The sequence below is a fragment of the Equus asinus genome, unplaced genomic scaffold (genome assembly GCF_041296235.1).
Source record: "Equus asinus isolate D_3611 breed Donkey unplaced genomic scaffold, EquAss-T2T_v2 contig_197, whole genome shotgun sequence".
Classification (NCBI taxonomy): Eukaryota; Metazoa; Chordata; class Mammalia; order Perissodactyla; family Equidae; genus Equus; species Equus asinus.
The window spans coordinates 679,918-697,672 of record NW_027224846.1 but is presented as its reverse complement, the minus strand read 5'-3'; the positions used below and the strand labels follow the sequence as shown (position 1 = coordinate 697,672).

The window sequence follows — 17,755 nt, the reverse complement described above, 5'->3', positions numbered from 1 at the left end:
CTTCTGGTGGTCGCTGGGACACGTCAAGCTCAGCCCTGCATGGGGTCCTCTGCACCTGCTGTCCTTGTGGCTGGAACATTCTTCCCTTGGTTGTCCCCATGGCTAGCTCTTTCAGCTCCTTCAGCTCTCTGTTTATGCTACTTCCTAGCACAATCTTCTCTGGTGACCCCAACTAAAGTAGGGGACCCCGTTCCCACCGCAGCATCTCCCACCTCCTTTCCCTGCATTATTCTCCGCACAGCACTCCCCGTCACACTATGCGTCTTGATTGTTTCTTGCATATTATCTATCTAGACAGGCTAGAAGAGAAGCAACGTGCGGGCAGGGACCTTTGTCTGTCTGTTCCCTGCTGTCTCTCCAGCACCTGAAACACTCCTGAGCTCAGAGGTGACACTCCACAAATGTTTGTTGAGTGAATAATGGGATGAATGAATGAAAGCATACATGCCATGCCCCTGAGCCCCTGCATATGGTCCCCTCTCTTTCTGGGATGCCACCATCATCTTCTCCTTCAAGGCCTAGCTCAGCATTACCCTATCTCTGCAGCACCTCCTCCTCTCCATCCCACCCCAGCAGCATTGTTTTTGGTTCCCCCATCATACTTTACACATACTTCTCTAATAATACTCACTACATTCAATTATTGTCTGGTGGTTTTTTTTCTTTTAAAAGATGTACATAAGCAGTACATGAATACATTCACTTTATTAAATATTCAGACAATATAGTAAGTGAAAGATCTCCTCTAGGCTGCTCTCAAAATCTACCTTTCCTTTCTAGAAGTAATCTTGTCTGGGAATTTACATACACATACATGGATAAAAAAGTAAAGTTTTGTTTTGAGTGTGCATGTGTGTGCTTTATTATACCTATGTTCTGGCATTTTCTATGATTTGCATCTTTGACACAGAGTACTTTGTGTGATTGTCCGTTTTGTACCGGTATGCATTTAAATCACTTCAAAAAATACTTTAGCATTGAATTAGATAGAATGGAGGCAAGAAGATTTAGTTGGCCATTCCCCATCTTATGGGTATTTAGATGGTTCACATTGCTGCAGCCATGCCACAGTGAAAGTTCCTACACAGGTCTGTTAGAGCATATGTGTTTCTCCAGACTACATACCTAGAAGGGAAATAGAGGATTTGAAAAGTGTGCAGATTTTAACCTGCCAATTCACCCTTTAAAAAGCCTGTAAAAAATTTGCTTCTGTGAAGGTGGGATATTTTTAATATTTGCCTATTTGCTGGGAGAAAATGTCTCATTCGAGTTTTGTTTTTCATTTCCCTGATTATTGCTGAAGTTTACATGTTTGTCTATATTTATTAGAATTTAGTTTCTCTTTTGTGACTCATTTTTCCATCTTCTTGGCCCGTTTTTCTTTTCTCTTGCTGTCACTATCTTACGTACCTGTTTGTTTTACTTGACTGTGAGCTCCTTCAGGTGGTCATCACATCTTATTTATCAAGGTTTCCCCTTCCAGAGCACACAGACAGTGCTTAATGAATGTATATCCAATTGCATTATTGAAGCCATAGGCATTACCCTCTATCATGGTTATCATCATTATCATCCTCCTCATCACTGCCAGTACCATTTATTTAGTCTCACAGGATGCTAAGCCCTGTCTCGGGAGGTGTGCGTATATTGTCTCTCATCTTCCTAATACCTCGCCCAACAAAGTGACTATTGGTAGCTCTGTTTTACAGATAAAGCAGTTGAGACTCACGCAAGTTACACGGGCTGCCCAAGGACACTCAGCCGGATTATGAAGGGAGGGATTATGGAGCAGAGTCTTTTCAGCCTGGTTCCAAAGTATGTGCAGTCTCCCTTAGAGCAATTGGCCTCTTCCTGGCCACGCATTAGAATCACCTGAACAGGCTTTTAAATGATAGCTATATCCAGTCCTACCCCAGGCCAATTGATTCAGAAACTCTGGGACTAGGTCTGGGAAAGTGGTGTTATAAAAATCCCTACATGATTTTGATGTGCAGAAATGGTTGAAAACCTTTGGTCTACATTGGGAGTGAACCAGCTTTTTTGGTAAAGTGCCAGATAGTAAATATTTTAGACTTTGCCTGCCATGCAGTCTCTGTGGCAACTATCCACCTTTGCTGTTGTAGGGTCAAAACAGCCAAAGACAAAAATGAACGAACATGACTGTGTTCCAATTAAAAGCCATTTACAAAAACAAATGGCAGCCAAATTCGGTCCATGGGCTGTAGTTTGTGGACCCCTAGTCTATATCATAATACTTCGAAGATCTTGGAATTTCGGATTGTCCCAGTCAAACCACGACATCTGGTCACATTAATTACCTTGCTAAGTCTCAAGGACAGTGGCATGAGAATCCTTGCCCCACCTCAAGAGATTCTGCTTCAGTAGGTTGGGGCCTGGGCGTCTGCATTTCAACAAGGGATGCAGCTGATTCTGATGTAAGCAGACTTCGTGGGTCCTTACTGCAAGAATCACTGGGCTACCGAAGCATAATGTTCTTGGCAAGTAGCGAAAGCTTGGCTGGAGAAGCAGAACTGGTTCTTATCCAAAAATTCTTTAAGCTCACAGATAGACATTTTGTGTGTCCCTGCCTGCCTTATGTTCCAGCATCCTGCCTCCAAGGTTCTGGAAGCTTTGGTGCCCCAGCATCAAATATTCCCAGTCTGCACGTTGGCAAAGAAGGAAGCCGTGCTGCCTCTTCAACTCTGAAATTAGTAGAAGACCAAAGTCCTTGTATATTTCAAAATATTGAAGAAGAAAGTGACTGTTTAACCACCTACGTGATAAAACTGATACTGGCATTTATCAGTCTGTGTGTGTATGTGTGTGTGTGTGTGTGTGTGTGTGTGTGTTTTAATAGTTCAGTAGTTAGAAAATGGAGCCTCCATTTTCCCCTCATCCGCTTTGAAGCTATGTAGTGGGTGAATGCCATCATTTCTGTTTCCGACCTCTTTAGCATCCATTATTTCTCTGTTGTCCACATCTAATAGTCTGGATCCTTTTAGTTGTTGATGGCGCAGCGATTACTGGGGCTGCTGCTTTAGGATGACATCCAAATGCCTCTGAACAGTTGAATTTACTTACTGCTTCCCTCCTGAAAGCTTTTTAGCATGATCCAGCCGGGGTGGTTTCATCGGGAAAACCATTATTTGTGGCTCTCTTTTTTTGAGGAGTAGAAATAAATTTCCCAAAAGATGAAAGTGGACGCTGTTCATTGTGGATCTGCAATCTTACTTTTTCTTCTCTCTCCTTCTTACATTTCATTTGCACAGTTTTTCTCAGGAATGACTTCTTTCTGGGGAAATGGAATGTTCTAACTTGCACGATTGAGTCAAATCAATGTTTAGAGTGGTTTGGACTTTTACGCCTTTTGCTGGATTTTGGCAGTATCATTTTATACTGTAAAACCCCTTTTTCCCAGGTAACCTATAATATTCATATTGAACATTATTCACAGCTTTCTAACACCCCCTCATTTCACTTAGCTGTCAGCTAAGCAAATAGTGCTCAAGAGTTAAAAATATGCTATTCTTCCTCTACAGCACATGCACTTTTATGTGAAAGGGGAACTGCTCTGTGTTCCTAATCTATATACATATCTATCTGTGCATGTAGTAGCTTTCAACACTGTAATTAGACACAGAAACCACACCGTGCCAACACAGTGCACACATGCAGGTTTATAGAGCAGCTGTGACAAATACATAATATGGTAAAACACCTTTTCACTAGCTGGGGCAAATTCTAGAGTATACAAGGAGAGTTTCAAATGAAAATTAGGTAGAAGAATCTGAACTATTTCATGCAGGAGGACTGCACAGATGAAAATATGTAGGACGCCTCTCTGGAAGAGTGTATTTGAGAGGCAGTGTGCAATACTGGAAGGCTGATAGCTCAAGGAGTCCAATCCTCTTGGATTTAAATCCCAGCCAAGGTGCTGTGTGATCTTGGGTGAGTTGCTTTACCTCTCTGAGACTCAAGTACCCTGTTACGTCACAGAGATAATAGCAGCACGTTTACCTCATGGGGCTCGTGTGAGGATTAAGTGAGGTAACAAATGTCAGGCTGCAGACACACTTTCGTCATCTGAGGATCGGAACCACAGTGTGGTGATGAAAATGAAAGGAGATATGTCATCATTACAACAGAACTGTCTGGAATATGCCCCTCCCTGCCACACACACAGCAAATATGAGTCTCTTTTGTGAACTGTCAATGTTAATAGCATCCACATTTACTCAGCTACCCTCATAAAAAAATTAGGAGCTACACTTAAATGGTTTCTCTCTCCTCCTACCTGTCCCCTTCTTCTCGTGCCTGATCCCCCATGGTCACTTGGTACCAAATTGTGCCATTCAGCCTCCGAAATAACTTTCTAATTCGGTCTCCTCAGCTTCATTCTCCCTGTCACTGCCTCAGTTCAGACCCTTATTGTCTTTTGTCTGGATTAATGCAAGAACCTCTTAACCAATTTCAGTATCTTCGGCTTGGATCCTCCATGATCCATTAGTAGCCCCATTTTACAGATTAGAAAATTGAGGCAGAGAGAGGTTCAATCAAGAGCCCCAAATCACACAGCTAGTAAGTGGTGTTATAGGGATTCCAACCTCAGCAGCCTGGCTCTAGGATCTCTGCCCTTTCCTACCTTGGAGCTTGGTGCAGTGCATTATTTGGTTGTGGAAATCGGCAGTACCTCCTACGTCTGGTAATTGCCTCGAGTGAGTCCTGTTTCCCCCTCACCAGATGTTTCCTTAGAGCTGCTCTAACTGATACATCGATCCTGCAGGAGCTCCAAGGAGCAGCCAAGCCATTCTGCAGGAAGAGAGCGGGTGAAGGAGGAACAGGCAGAAATGTACAAATGAGTTCTGGTGGGAGACCATCAGTGCATCGTGGATGCTGTCCAGAGGCTGACGTGGGCCACGTATAAAAAGAGGAGGCTGAACTAAGGATGGAGAAAGTAGGGATTCAGGTCCATTTCAGCATTTCAGGAGTCTGGTCCAGTGGGTGGGGCCTGGCATGAAGAACTGCCAGGGGGGATGATGCTCGGATTCTGGCAGTAACAGAGGCTGCTGGTTTAGAGCAGGATCGCAGGCAGACGTGATGCTGTGGTACCACAGGGACAGATCATCCATGTTCCGTGAAGCCACAACCACTCTGAAGCTGGGGCCAGGGCTTTCCCACGCCCTGTGGTCATAGGCACTAGAGTGGCAGGAAAAGTAAACTGAGAAACTACAAGTTTCTCCTTGTAGAAACCTTACTCATTCTTTAAAGCTCACTTAAAAATTAATATTTATCTAAGGAATCCATACTTGTGCCTTTAAAATCAAATAGTACTGAAGGCTTTATAAAGAACTGTGACAGGCCCTCCCCAACCTCACAACCCCAGTCCTTTCTATCCCCCCAGTTCCATTCCCCATGGAAACCACTTGAGCCATTTCTATCATAGGTGTTCTTGTGTTTACCTCCATTTATATAACTAGTACGAATACTTGTATTTAAAAGTAATTTTAAAATATTAGATACTAACTTCTTGCCGTGGTAGGTAAAATTTGAGTAGGTAAAATTGCAGGTGGATGAAATTTGGTCGACACCCCATTCCCCTCTTCACTCTTCTCAGTCTGTCCTCACTTAAATCTTTATTCATGCAAAGTTCATCTTGGCATGGAAGGTGACCCCTTTCCTGGAACGTGTTCAGAGACTGCTCCTCCCCTGCTCCCACAGAGCTGTGTATCTCTCTTAGTGCACTGTTCCCCTTGCCCTTCCACGTTGGGGTTATCTATAGAACAGGTCACACAACTGTGGTCTTTACTGCTGTGTGCCCGATATTGGTAAACCCTGCTCTTCTTCCCTGTCCCTAGCCATCTCTATATCTCTCTGCTTTGCCAGTCTCTGGGTGGGGGGAAACCAAAGTGGGTACTTCATGTGTGCCCTGAAAGGCTGGGACGCTGGTCGTTCACTCTGCTCTCTCTTTCCCTGAAAGGAGAGCTCTTTCTAGCTGAGGGGTTCCCTCTTAGCACTAATACCAGCTTAAAGGACGGGGTGATGCAGGCAAAATGAAGCTGCTGTTCTTTCTCTTTATGTGTGGTTATTCTCACATTTTTTTGTTCTGCTACATTGCTGAAGTTTCTTAAGAGGGCTTTAGAGCTCTCCCAGAACTCTTTTTGATCATGGGTAGGTAGCAGTCTAATTGTTGATCTTTCTGGGAGGACAGAGGCTAACATCTCCTACTCTCCCATCTTGGTGACATCACTCACTAACACATCGTTAAGGATTTTTCATTTATATTCATGAGGGATAGTGGTCTTGTCTCTGCATGTGATGTCTTCACTTGCCATTGAAATCAAGGTAACTCTGGCCTAATAGAATGATGTGAGACCAGCTCTCTCCTTCGATATTTTCTGAAATAGATGGTGGGAGATTGGGATTATTTTCTCCATTAATAGTCAATGGAATTCACCAGTTGAGTCATCCGAATCTGGGCTTTTCTTCCCTGAAAGGGTTTTAATTACTAATTTAATTTTCTTGTTTGTTACAGATCTATGGAGATTTTCTATTTCTCTTTGAGTCAGTTTTGGAAATTTGGATATAAGAATTTGCCAATATCTTATAAATTGTCTAATTTGTGGCATAAAGTTGTTCATAATATTCTCTTATAATCCTTTAATTTCTCTGTGGGTGGCCCTTTATAATTTCTGATTTTGGTAAATTCTATCTTCTCTCTTCCTTGGGGATGCTAGCTAAGGGATAGTCAACTTTATCTGGTAAACAGCCAATTTCTGGTTTTATTGATTTTTTGTGTTTTGTATTTCACAGACATGTGTTCTAATCTTTTGTATTTCCTTTCTTTTTCTTGTTTTCAGTTTGGTTTATTTTCCTTTCTTTCCTTTCTTAGGGTGGGAACTTAAATTATTGATTTGAGACTTTCCTCTCTTCCACTATAGGTGTTTAATACTATAAATTTCTCTCTAAGTACTGCTTTAGGCACATCCCATAGACTTTGATATTCTATTTTTTAAATTTTCATTCACTTCAAAGTACTTTCAAATTTTGTTCCCACTTTATTCTTTGACTCATGTGTTATTCAGATGGATGTCATTTAAGTTCCAAATGTTTGTGGATATCCCAAATATATTCCATTCTTGATAGCTCACATTCCATTGTGGTTGGAGAACATATTTTATATTATTTCATTCTTGCTAAATCTGTTGAATTTATTTTATGGCTGAGTACACGGTCTATCCTGGAGCATGTTCCATGTGCTATTGAAAAGAATGTGTGTTTTGTAGTCATTGAGTGCAGTGATCTATACACGTCACTTAATTTAATTTGGTTGATAGTGCTGTTCAAGTCTTTTATAGCCTTGCTGATTGTCTTTCCTCTTTTTAATCCATTATGGACAGGAGGCAGTTGAAATTTCCAAGTATTGTTGTTGAATTGTCTCTTTCTCCTTTCATTTCTGTGAAGTTTTACTTCACGTATCTTGAAGCTCTGTTGTTACATTTGTAAGCATTGATAATTTTTATATCTTTCTGATGTATTGACATTTTGTCATTTGGATATGTCCCTCTTTGCTTCTAATAATATTTCTTGTTTTAAAATCTACATTGTCCTGTATTAATACAACCCTCTAGCAATCTTTTGGTAACTGTTTGTATGATGTGTCTTTTCCATCCTTCTAGTTTCAACTTCTGTTTGTCTTTGAATCTAAGATGTGTCTTTTGTAGATCACATGTAGTTGGATCTTGCTTTATTATTCATTTTCCCAATCTCTGTCTTCTAATTGTTTTTTTTAGACCATTCACATTTAGTGCAGTTATTGATAGGATCAGAGTTACATTTCCCATTTTGCTATTTGTTTTCTATGTCTTCAGGCTTTTTTGTTCTCTGTCCTTCCTTTATTAACTTCTTGTGTGCTAAATAAATCTTTCAGTATATCATTTTAATTCCTCTATTGAATATTTTTTACTGTTTTTGAGCTATTTTCCTAGTGTCTGTGCTAGGGATTCCAATATGCATTTTAACTGACTATGGTCTATTTCAAACGAATATTAACTTAATTCCTATGAAATATAGAATTTTTCCTCCAATGTAACTCTATTACTTTCCCCTCTTGTGCTATTATTTTTATATATATTATATCTATATATGTTACCAAACCAATACTACAATGTTACAATTATTTCTTTGTACAATCTCATGTCTTTTAAAGAATTTAACAGAAGAAATGAGAAAATATATTTATAGATTCTTTTTTTTAAAACCCAGAAATTTATTACTTCTGGCTCTCTTAATTTCTTCCAGCTGATTCGAGGTACTGTCTGATGTCATTTTCTTCCAGCCCAAAGAATTTCCTTTAGTATTTCTCACAATTCAGTTCTGATATCAAGAAATTCTTCCAGTCTTTTTAAATTTAAGAATGTCCTTATTTCACCTTTATAATTAGTGGATAGTCTTGCTGGATAAAAAAATTCTTCGTTACCATTTTTTCTTTCAGTATTTTGAATATGCCATTTCTCTGCCTTCTAGGGTCTATCTTCTCTGATGAGCAGTTAGATATTATTTATGTTGATGCTCTCCTGTACATGTTCAGTTGTTTTTCTCTTTCTTCTTTTAAGATTTTCTCTTTGTGTGTGGCTTCCAACAGTTTGACTATGATGTGTCTAGGGAAAACTACATCTTTGTATTTATCCTACTTGGAGTTCAGTAAGCTTCTTGGATGTGTAAATTAACATTGTTTCATCAACTTTGGGAAGTTTTGGACATTATTTCTTCAAAAAATTACAATAGCTATTAGATCCACAATTTGAGGAGGTGTATTAGATGAGATTTGGGACATTTACTGGGAAAGTCTAGGAACCTGGACATTGGAATGATTACATGTATTTGGATTCAGATACAGCTGAACTCATTGGGCACAATGAGTCTCCCTTGATTTCATAAGCAGTTGTTTCTCCCTGTGTGAGGCTGTTCCTTCATTGCTGGTATTCAACTATAGGATGAATCTCAAAATCATTATCCTGAGTGAAAAAAAAAGCCACACAAAAATACACTGTATGATTCCTTTTGCATGAAATCCTAAAAAGATAAAACTAATCTAATATTGACAGGCATAGAGAGAAACAGTTCCCAGATGGAGGTGTCTGAACACTTTGAAAAGTGATCCAATATACTGGGGCTCTTAATAGATTGCCTCAATTACTCACTCAGATAAGGCTTGAATACAAGAATATCTTCAAGAGGGACATTAAGTTCCTCAATATTTTATAAAATGATCACTACCCATATGAGGGTGAATGCCAGGTAAGTACACCTCCCCCAATTACTGCTAGAATGGACTCAGTGTGAGGTCAAGATTAAGGTGAATAAATTGTATTCCTTCACTTACATGGATTTACTGAGCATCTAGGAAGCCCAAAGTTATTATCAGAGGAGAAGGATGTGGTCAAACATATACTACTACTTGGTCAGAACAGATATTCTATACTCTGTGCACTTTGCCTGGCAGGTGTACACTTGCCTCTGCACAGCTTTGAGGCTTATTAGACAGTTCAAGTTTGTTGTACCTGCCACACTCTCTGCAATTTTAAGGCCTTTAAGGTATACTAAAAGTCACTGCTTTGAGGAGCTTAGAAAAAGAAGTGAAGAGTAACTGAATTCTGACAGTGTCTCTCTCACTTCTCTCTCTCTCCAAATCCTAAGGGGTGATCCTAGTATAAGTTACCCCTGAAGGAGATAAACACTATCCTCAGGCCCTGTCCGAACTTCCTTACTGGCTCCAGGCCCATAATGGGAATAAAAACCCAGCTATGTTCAGAGTAAAATTGCAAGAAATCCAGAAATTAAAAAACCAAAAACACAAAAGGATCTCAAGATCTTGCCCAATAAAGCAGAAACTAGGTAGCACATAAGGGGGTGGATCCTTACCATATTAGATTAGAAAGGATGAATTATGTTTGGATAGGCTCAAATTAATCAATATGAGTATACTCCCTGTGGACTCAGGAGCAGCCCATGTTGCATTTCATACCAATGAAATATGTATTTTCTCTAATGGGATACTGACAAATGTTTTTTAAAACTCTTAGAGTGTTTCTCATGTGCAGCCATCTTTTGTGGTGACATGAAGGGATCGGTGGTGGTGGCTCTTTGATCATGAATTTCATTGAAATGAAATAGATGGGTATTCTACTAAGATGCTTCTTGAGATATATATCTATATACGTGTGAAATTCTGGATCTTGTGGGCAGAAAACGAACACAAATCACCACAACAGGGATTCAGATTCTCTTTCTAAATCCTTGATATATCCTACTTTATAGACAGGAGGCTTTGACTAAAGGGAAGGCTGGGTCCCTTTGACAAAATTCCTCATAACTTGGTCACAAGAATATACAATTAAACATTCCCCAAAAGTCCCCAAGGGAGACCTGTGGCCACATACCCATCAACTCTCCTTCAAACTGGGTTTACAGTGTATGGTGGCATCATTGGAAATTATGGCTGCTACAATTACAGTCTCACTTAGGGGTGGTTCTGAAACGTGTGGTGAAAAAAACCTTCCCAGTGGGTAGAGTTTAAGGAGGTATATTTAGTTCACTTTGTGAAGAACTGACATGTACTTGAGTTTAGATTTATACTGATTTATGTCCAGTAGCTCAGTGAGTTGACAGGTAGTAGGGGCTAAACAAGAATAAGACTGGAAAATTCGTGACAAAAAGGTCTAGAAGAGACATATGTGGATGGAATTCTAAGAATAGGTATTGAATGGGGTTTATAAATGCTTAACAGAGGATAGGATATCAGAGGGAAGAGAACAAGTGAGGTGTTGGGTATTTATTCCTTTGGCTCTCCGTGCTGAGCCATGTAATGGGCATTCACAATGTTTCTCTTCCTAAGACCACAGCTCTCATAAGGGTGGCCTTTTGTGCTAAGTTCTGATAATGTTACCTACTCTCACTACAGCCCTGGGGGTGATAATAACTCTCTACCAACACTAGTTACAGGATGCTTCACTAACCCTACCCACATTTTTAGAGCCCTATTTATTAGACTATCCTCAAGTGTCCCATGGTTTCTTGACAACTGACACCTGTTTCTTGAGGGGACCCTGACTAATAGGCCCCACAACAACCCTGATCATAAACTCCATGGGGTTAGGGAATTTACTCTCTTTTATTTGATGTTGCTATCCCAGCACCTAGAATGATGTCGATTGTACAGTCAGTTTTCAATAAATGTTTGTTAAATGACATATGTTGTGACCACTTTCTCTCCTTCGTGATCTTTATGTTAAAGTCTATTATGATTGATTTAATATAGTTTAACCAGCATTCTTGTGCTTTTATCTGTAATTTGCTAAAGAATGACAAAGAATTATAAACGTCAGCAAAAAGCAAGCAAGCTTGTCGTTATGTGCATGGAAATCCAAGATATTTAACACAAAAATTTATGAAACAATAAGAGAATTCAGCAAGAAGCAATGTTAATGTATAAAACCCAACAGATTTCCTATAAACATCCACCCCTGGAGCACCTGTGCAGACCCTCAGTAGAATCTGCACACTGGGCCCCAGGCGCGCCAGGATGGGGCTCAGGGGTTGGTGGGTCCGGCGGCTGTAAAGGAACAGGGTGGAGGTCCCAGGTTGAAAAATTGTAAAATTATAATTTTACAGCTATATAATTTAACTACTTCAGTCGTCATGTCTTTTTCTTTTTACAAAGTCAATTTTCCTACATAACTCCAAATTTTTTTCACACCATCTAAGTAATATTTTAATATTTTCCATATCCAATCTGTATTCAAATTTCCCCAATTACCTCCAAATGACTTATGAAAAAAATGCTATTTTAATCGGGAGCCAATAGCGGATTACCCTTTGCATTTGACAGCAGAGTTCAGGTTTAACCCTTAACCTCTTCGGGCTCAGAGGACCCTGGGCAGGAGAGATTTAAGAACACCCTCCTCCCGCTTTCGCTTTCGCGGAAAGGACAAGAGTGACTTGAAATGTAGACGCGGAGGCCTATGGGAAATGTAGTTTTAAATAGGTGAGGTTCACCGCCTGGACTCTGGGAAGGGGACGCCACGCTCCTTCTGCGCATGTGCAGCCGTAGCCTCCTCGTTCGTCTTCTCAGGACTCCAGAGAACCGTTGGGGAACTTTGGGGTGTGCTCGGAAAATGCAGGGTGCGCACCTAGGGCGAGGGACTAGCTGGGAAGGGTGTGCCTGTGCTTGGGGATGGGAGCAGAAAGTGTCTGGGACCTCGTTGCCCCCCGCGGCGGTGTATAAACCCGGGCAGGCCGTCAGAGCGGGTAAGGCCGATGGGGGAGACCCCGGCCCTCGGGCTCCCGGGGCGCAGGTGTTCGGGGCGGTCCGGGGTGCTCGAGGATCGTGTGACCAGCCCGCCTGCAGCCCGACCGGAGAGAAGCCCGTGTCGGCGGCGGTGGGTGCGGGAGGGAGGAGTGCGTTTATCAGGCGGACGGTGACCGTTGGTCTGCGGTGGAGCCCGAGCTCTGGAGCACTACAGGCCCGGTCAGTGCCAGCTCTGTCACCTGTAAGCAGGGGCGACAGAAGGAACCTGGGCGAGAGTCAGGGTTCTCATCTATAAATATTAATAATGATTGTTTCACGGCGGCGTTTGGAAACATAGATCACTATTTTAGACAAGTGCCAGGTAGGAAGCCTTAAGTAAGTGACAACTGCTGTTATAGTTAGAGGACGCTTTGCTTTTTTACTGGATAGTTTAATGTACCCTGACAACCACTTCACCAGAAACCGAGGCTCGGGTCGGTGGCCCGATGTGCTCGAGTGAGGAGCTCCCAGCCAGGGAATTTGGATTCGAGGGCAGGTGTGCTTCACTTCAGTCTCAGGCTTTGTCTGATGTCACACCTGCCCAAGACTGGCATTACAGCCTTCACAGCATTTAGGAACATGGCCTGTTCCTCCGTCCCCAGGGATGTAAAGGAAAGGATGTGGATGGAATCCCACCGTGTGTCACATGTATCCTGGGATTTCTAGTGTCTCTTCAGGTCCCTTGGGTCAGACAGAGGTGCCTGGCCCCCTCTGCATTGTCAGGCTTTCTGTCCTTGAAGTCTAACGTTATAATGAATTCCAAGAGTCAGACTTTTTGCCCCTAAAATGAATTTATTTCTCAGATCCATGTCCCAGTTGCCTTGAAACAAACCAGCCCTTGTGAGGCAGGAAGCAGGGGGCCTCTGTGAGGGAGTCTTACCTGGAAGAGAGCGCCCCTCTGACCTTAGACCTCTCTCCAGAGCTTCAGAGCAGAGACAAGAGCCCAGAAAGGAGCAGATGCTAGATTTGCAAGATCAGAAGCAGGTCTTGATCCTCCTGCCCAGAATGAACCAGACTTGATGATGATGCCACCTTCAGGAGCCACCACACTGTGTGACAGTGGGGCATTTGGGCCGTCCCTGGGAAGTACAGGTGAGCTGGGGTGGCCCAGGGGCAGGCTGCTCAGGAAAGCCTGCTTTGTTGGAGAGCCGTGAGGGCAAGGTCTGGGGGTAAGGGACAACCAGGCAGAGGGAGGAAGTTCTGTCTCCAGTCCCCTTAAATGGCCCCCGCTATTTACAGATGCGCTGCTGTCACACATGTCCACCACCACATGTGACATTAGTGACGTTATCCTGACGTCACAGGATCCAAGAATGATGATCTGTGAAGAGTTTTCCGAGGTCACCTACTTCTAACTCTTTTGAAAGATTTAAAGACATTGGGCCTGAAAATTTCAGTGTCTTGTCCAGGGAAACGCAGTTTGTGACAGTTCACTCTCTCACAGGTAAGTTACCAAAAGCATCTATCAAAAGGGCCTTTTGAGAAATACTTCCCAGCTGAAATGAACAATTAAAAATTCCTGCCTTAAATCCTCCCATCTCTTTTACTAGGCTTTCCGTGGATTGTGTATGCCAGGGGTTAAATAATATTACTGAGAAAAATAGATAAATGATGCATACTGAGTATTTTCCTGCTAAGTTAACTTTAATGAAGGAATAGTGTCTTGTCGTTTGGCGTACTTTAATTCAACTAATCGGTTGTTTTTATTTCTTTCTGTTATTCAGAAGGACGCATGCGTTATTGTTAAATCAATCGAGTAAAGTTTATGTTCACTCAGTAAAAAACTTCAGATTTCAGCTCCATGGTCATTTCAGAATCACACAAAGACAGGTGTTGCTGCCTGTCGATGATCCTTCTTGTGCCTTTTCAAGGCCCAGAGGGCCCTGTGCCTATGGGGAGGATGATCCCCAACTGGGGTGCTGAGATTTGAGGAGGTGAATCTAAGAGCTGTCAGACAGCTAAATCTCAGGACCCCTGTCTTCTTTCTGTCCCCTCAGCTGAACCACAGTCCTCTGTACTCGCCCAGGAGCCACAGAAAGTGAACATCCCTCAGGTGAGCTCTTTATTCATTCCCCATTTTATATTGTAGTGGATTTATAAGGTTTAGCAGGATCCATGCATTAAAGGAAAAGGAGAAGTAGAAATAGTAGAAATCAAGTCAGTCTTGAGGAAAAATATACCATGTTTTACTATTAATTGTGATGTTGGCTGTTAGCTTTGAGTGGGTAACTTTGTCAGGGTAAGTAGTTTCCCACTCAGCAACCTGTTTCAATCTCTTTACTTGTGATTGGGCTATTCAGATTCTCTGTTTCTTCTTGATTCAGTTTTGGGAAGTTGTATGAGTCTTAGAATTTATCTGTTTCTTTTAGATTGTCCAGTTTGTTGCTATATAGTTTTTCATTGTATTCTCTTATAATCCTTTATATTTCTGTGGTATGTGTTGTAATTTCTCCTCTTTCATTTCTAATTTTATTTATTTGAGCCTTCTCTCTTTTTTTCTTAGAGAGTCAGGCTAAGGGTTTGTCAATTTTGCATATGTTCTCAAAGAACCAGTTCTTGGTTTCACTGATCTTTTCTACTATTCTTTTTTCTTTTTTGGTTTCAATTTCATTTATTTCTGCTCTGATTTTTATTATTTCCCTCCTTCGGCTGACTTTGGGCTTTGTTGGTTCTTCATTTTCTAACTGTATTTTAAGATTGCTTATGTGAGATCTTTCTTGTTTTTTAAGCTGGGCCTGTATTGCTATGAATTTCCCTCATAGGACCACTTTTTCTGCATCCCATATGAGTTGGTGTGGTGTATTTTCATTTTCATTTGTCTCCAGATATTTTTTGATTTCTCTTTTAGTTTCTTCAATGATCCATTGGTTGTTCAGTAGCATGTTCTGTAGTCTCCACATATTTGTCACTTTCCCAGCTTTTTTCCTGTAGCTGATTTCTAGTCTCATACCATTTTGGTCAGAAAAGATGCTTGATGTGATTTCAATCTTCTTAAATTTATTCAGGCCTGTCTTGTTTCAAAACATATGGTCTGTCCTTTGAATGCTCCATGTGCACTTGAGAAGAATGTGTATTCTGCTATTTGTGGATAGAATGTTCCATATATATCTATTAAGTCCATCTCGTCTAGTTTTTCATTTAATTCCACTATTTCCTTGTTAACTTTCTGTCTGGATGATCTATCCATCGATGTAAGTAGAGTGTTGGGGCCCCCTACTATTATTATGTTGTTGTTAATATCTCTTTTTAGGTCTGTTAGTAGTTGCTTTATGTACTTTGGTACTCCTTTGTTGGGTGCACGTATATTTAGAAGTGTTAGGTTTTCTTGTTGGAGTGTCCCTTTTATCATTATATACTGCCCCTCTTTGTCTCTCATTGCCTTTTTTATCTTGAAGTCTACTGTGTCTGATGTAAGTATTGCAATAACTGCTTTCTTTTGTTTGCCATTAGCTTAGAGTATCATCTTCCGTCCCTTCACTCTGAGCCTGTGTTTGTCTTTAGAGCTAAGAGTGTTTCCTGAAGGCAGTATATTGATGAGTCTTATCAATCCATCCCACCACTCTGTCTTTTGATTGGAGAATCCAATCTATTTACATTTAGAGTGATTATTTATATATAAGGGCTTAATGCTGCCATTTTATCACTTATTTTCCAGTTCTGTATTTCCCTTGTTTCTCGTCTTGTGTATTTTGGACTGCCAGTTCAGTTTGGTAGTTCTCTATGATGGTTTTCTCAGTTTTCTCTTTTTTGTGTGTGAGGAAGACTGGCCCTGAGCTAACATCTGTAAGCAATCTTCCTCTCTTTTAGCTTGAGGAAGATTGTTGCTGAGCTAACATCTGTGGCAATCTTCCTCTGTTTTTTGTATGTGGGATGCCAGCACAGCAGGGCTTGTTGAGAGATGCATAGGTCTGTGCCTTGGACCTGAAGCTGCAAACCCTGGGTGGCTGAAGCAGAGCATGTGAACTTAACCATTATGCCACTGGGACAGCCCCTCAGTTTTCTTTTTTTTGTATCATTTGTGTCTCTGTTCTGATTATTTGTTTAGTGGTTACCATCAGGTTTGTATAAAAAATCTCGTAGATGAGATATACCATTTTCTGATAGCCTCTTATTTCCTTGGTCTAAGCCAGGTCCATCCCTTTCCTCTTCCTCTGATTTGTTGGTCATAACATATTCTGTTTTGTGTTGTGATGTTGTGGTTAAAATCACAAGATTATAGTTATTTTTGATGTTTTCCTTGCCTTTATCTTTCATGTCATAATTAAGTTTTTGCTAACCTGTTCTGGTAGAGAGCTGCAATTTTCTGACTTTGGCTGCCTATTTATCTCCTTGCTCAAGGCTCTGTGAACTCTTTTTTTTCTTTTTCAGGTATGAAGGTCTTCTTGAGCATTTCCTATTTGGGGTGTCTTGTGGCGATGAACTACCTCAGCTTTTGTTTATGTGGGAAAGTTTTTATTTCTCCACCATATCTGTAGGATATTTTTCCCTGGATAGAGTATTCTCGGCTGAAGGTTTTTGTCTTTCAGAATTTTGAATGTCTCATTCTACCTTCTCGTAGCCTGTAAAGATTCTGCTGAGAAATCTCCTGAAAGTTTGATATGGTCTTTGTAAGTTATTTTCTTCTGCCTTGCTGCCTCTAAAAATATTTCTTCTTTGTCACTGACTTTTGCCAGTTTTACTACTCTATGCCTTGGAGTAGGTCTTTTTACATTGATGTAATCAGAAGTTCTGTTAGCATCTTTTACTTGTAATTCCAGCTCCTTTCCCAGGTTTGAACAGACTTTCTGCTCCTTTCTCCCTCCCTTCTCCCTCTATAATACCCATAGTTTTTATGTTGCATTTCCTAATTGAATCAGATATTTCTCAGAGAATTTCTTCATTTCTTTTTAGTCTTAATTCTCTCTCCTCCTCCATCTGAAGCCTTTCTATATTTCGGTCCTCCAGATTGCTAATTCCGTCTTCCATAATGTCAGCTCTGTAATTCAGGGTATCCAGATTTTTCTTTATCTCATTGTGTTTTTCATCTCCAACATTTCTGATTGGTTTCTCTTTATAGGGTCAATCTCTTTTGTGAAGTATTCCCTCTGTTTATTAACTTTATTCCTGATTTAATTGAACTATCTGAATTTTCTTGTAACTCATTGAGTTTTTAAATGTTAGCTATTTTGAATTGTCTGTCGTTTACATTGTAAATTTGTGTGCCTTCAGGATTGATTTCTAGGTGCTTTTCATTTTCCTTCTGGTCTGGACTATTAATATATTTCTTCATACTATTTGATGGGGTTGGTTTGTGCCTTCACATAGATAGAATCTGGTTTCAGATTCCACCTGCCACCACTGGAGGAGCTTCAGGAGCTGTGTATTCTGAGCCTGCTGTGATCCCTGGTGTCTGTGCTTGTCCTTTGGAAT

General features: G+C 40.9%; 1 protein-coding gene across 32 annotated transcripts in view; it reads left to right on the top strand.

Annotated features, from left to right (window-relative positions):
• The window catches only part of LOC123276114 (ATP-binding cassette sub-family D member 2-like), a 212,720-nt gene that overhangs the window by 120,328 nt on the left and 74,637 nt on the right, over window positions 1–17,755 (top strand). For 14 of the 32 annotated variants that reach the window (XR_011500360.1, XR_011500351.1, XR_011500352.1 and 11 more), the window contains exons 1-4: window positions 12,031–12,180; window positions 13,267–13,438; window positions 13,586–13,790; window positions 14,344–14,399. The exons of 7 other annotated variants lie outside the window; for them this stretch is intronic. The gene's annotated coding sequence lies outside the window, so the exon portion shown is untranslated. Of the gene's footprint in view, window positions 1–12,029; window positions 12,307–13,149; window positions 13,439–13,585; window positions 13,791–14,343; window positions 14,400–17,755 lie in introns of those variants that run through there. 11 more of the 32 variants (XR_011500364.1, XR_011500363.1, XR_011500374.1 and 8 more) reach the window with 7 other exon arrangements.